At 35.4% G+C, this 3086-nt stretch overlaps 1 pseudogene; it reads left to right on the forward strand.

Annotated features, from left to right (window-relative positions):
- The first annotated feature begins 781 nt into the window (after positions 1-781).
- LOC101430427 (UAP56-interacting factor pseudogene) lies at positions 782-1667 on the forward strand (annotated as a pseudogene).
- Positions 1668-3086: the final 1419 nt, after the last annotated feature.

The following is a 3086-nucleotide window of genomic DNA, read 5'->3' on the forward strand; positions in this document are numbered from 1 at the left end:
TTAAACTAATCTCCTACATTAATCATATATAGTAAATATTGATATTTTACTGTAGCCGCTTTAGAACTTTACAAATATATATAATATTACTGATACAGGTGAGGTCCCCTTCTTATGTGAAGGGAACTAAATATATGTGAAACTTTTACTAGGACATATACACAGATGTGAGGTTGCTGAGTAGTATAGTATCTCATCTTCAATTTATTAAAAATGACAAATATGTTCAGTATGTGGCTCCTAGAATACTTATTTTAAAGATGAAGGTGAATAAATTGTTGAGATTATTTTTTTTTCCAGCAGTGTGAGGGGGGAAGTGATAGAAGATTTCTCATGGAGAATAAATGAGAGCACCAACTAATACTTGGAAAAACCAACATATTGAAGAAGGAATAGATTTGTTCCATAAAGTTACCAATGTATAACAATTTGAACAGTCTAACAACTGTCATGTGAAGGAGTGAGCTCTTTCTGGTTGAAGGAAACTATCCAGGGGCTAGATGATTATTTGCAAGATAATGAGAATATTTTATTGACTGTAAGAAAAAAGTCAAGAAATGGAAAGGAAATACTTTTTACTTTCAGACATATTGATACGTTTTTAAAAGTTTTTTTTTCTTCTTTTCACTGTACTGGGAAAAATTGGTTATACAATGTAATCACAGTCTGAGTGCATGAATAAGAGGGAGATGACAGGCCTCAGACTCAGGCCTTCCTTGCTGACTGTTCCTGCACGACATCTTCAGTCTTGCACTGGTTTGATACTTGGTTGATGGGAGCCATGGCAGCTCCAGTGCTGCTGTCAAAAACCTGTAGCAATGAAAACCTGGAAAAAATCAGTATGTCTTTAGATGACATAATCTATTTGAATCAAAAGGAAGAAAAGAAGCAGAATTTGGAAGACTCCAACAAAGCGCTACCCAGCAATTCAGGACAAGAATATGATGGGGAACCAACAGAATTCTGGTTTTGGTAAAAATAGCCGGGGCCATAGAGGAAGAGTAATTCCTGGACAGAGGCGTCCTTATGGGCTTTTCACTGGCCTTGCTGCTAGGAAAGGACCTGAAATTCAAAAAGGAATTAGTCTTATGAATCAACCACTTCTAAGTGATAAGAATATAGAGTATATTTTTCTGTGTTAAAAAGTAAGGCAAACCTTCTGAGACAAAAGGAAATGCAGAGAAAACTCACTGTAGTTCTCAAGAGACCTAACCAGTTAAATTGAAAAAATAATGTTCCAGCCAATTTTATGAGAAATGGAAATAAATTAAGTCATCAGAAAGACATGTCAGGCAACTTTTCTTTTCAGAAGAGGCCTTAAGGTTCAGGCCCACTTGAACAGAGAACAACTGCTACATGATGTAGTAGCAAAGAAAACTCCTCAATGGTGGACTGCTACCCCAAATGGAGGAATTTTAACTGTATCCATTAACTATCCTGGAGCAGTGCTGTGCCCTGTAACTTAGAAACAATGATTAACTTGTACTACTTTCGGAAAAGTGTAAGCAATCTGATATAAAGAAAGATCCTAAAGGTATCCCCCTACAATTTGACATAAATAGTGTTGGAAAATAGGGATGACTTTGAATGAGCAATTTGGGATCCTGAAGGAAAAAAGAGCCACTCACACATTCAATAGAGGAAAACGCTTTGTAACCATGAGATAGATCTCATGTCAAAGAGACTTTTTAATAACGACTGTATTTGACAAGTTGAATTGCTTGAAGAGTACGGCATAGAAATTTAAAAAATTTTATTGCAAAATACTCACAAGTCTAAATAACTCTTCATTATTTTTACTTTTGAAGTTTTTTAAACATGTGTAAAATAATACATGAAAGAATACCAGAGGATATTATACCTATCTGTTTTTAGAGTTTACATGGTTGTTTCAGCATAACAATCCTCTATTTGACTTCTTTCATTCCTCATGCAGTGGAAGAGAGACAAAGATAAAAATTGATTATTTTTATGCTAATGGTGTTTAGCTCCTCCTTTCCTGTGGGAATCCAGGCCCCACCCTCAAGCACATAGTTGCCTGCATGGCCTAGACATATGTTAAAGCTGAACAACCCTCACCAGAAGGGAGAGAATTAGTAGATGGTATCATAAACTACAATCTTCCAAAATGTCCTTGGTAAACGTCCTTCCTACAAGCATAGTGAAAACATCACTATACCCCATGTGTACACTTCATGGGACACTAGCAGGAATTCTGTTCTCATACCCTATGGAATGTTCTTGTTCTGAAATCCCTTATATATTACCCCTCATTTTCCTGTCTCTTTGTGGAGCACTGTCTTCATTCTCCAAACCACTGCAATCAGGGAGCATCTCCTGTGCATAAGTCCCAATAAAGCTTATGCCTGATTAAGACCTAGGTATGTTCTTTGGTCTTACAGCTACACCAACTTGTGCCCTTCAGGAGTTGAGTTGTAACATCTCTTGTGCTAATTTTTAGATTTTGCCATGGTAAATCTTGGTCTTTGGAAATATGAGTAGGTCCCTTTGTTGCTTTCACTTATACTTCAATGGCATTGATGTAATAATTGCAGTTGTCTTTACTTCAGTGGAAATGTTAAAAAAAAAATTCATTACAACTCCAATTTGGGAATATCTGGAACTCAGTTGTTTATTCAGGTAGTGTTAGGTTAATCTTTAGAGACAAACTTTTTTAGGCATTAGTGTTCAAAGGCTGTAAATGCATGGTTACAAAGTTATATGATAATGCCTTGGAGGAGAATGTCCAATGAAAACATCTGACAGTTTGTGTTCAGTAAATGATGAATGCATGAGAGGAAGTAGTAGGTTGAAGAACAGGTAACTGAGGTGGAAAATTTCAAAACCAAGGTTATAGGTATTCTGTTGGATACAGTGTAGTCTTGGGTCTAGTGTCCACAAAAAAGTTTTCAAAAGATTTTTAAAGCAACTATAATTATCAAAATGTATTGAGTCCCTCAAATATTGAGACTATATCTAAGTAAAAGTAATAGCTATAAAGTCTTAGTCTTTCTTCTTATTCAAAAAGTTAAATTTTATAAGGTTTTATGGTTGCTAAATTAAACAATATATGACTCTAAAAACAA

Source organism: Dasypus novemcinctus, chromosome 3, assembly GCF_030445035.2.
Source record: "Dasypus novemcinctus isolate mDasNov1 chromosome 3, mDasNov1.1.hap2, whole genome shotgun sequence".
Classification (NCBI taxonomy): Eukaryota; Metazoa; Chordata; class Mammalia; order Cingulata; family Dasypodidae; genus Dasypus; species Dasypus novemcinctus.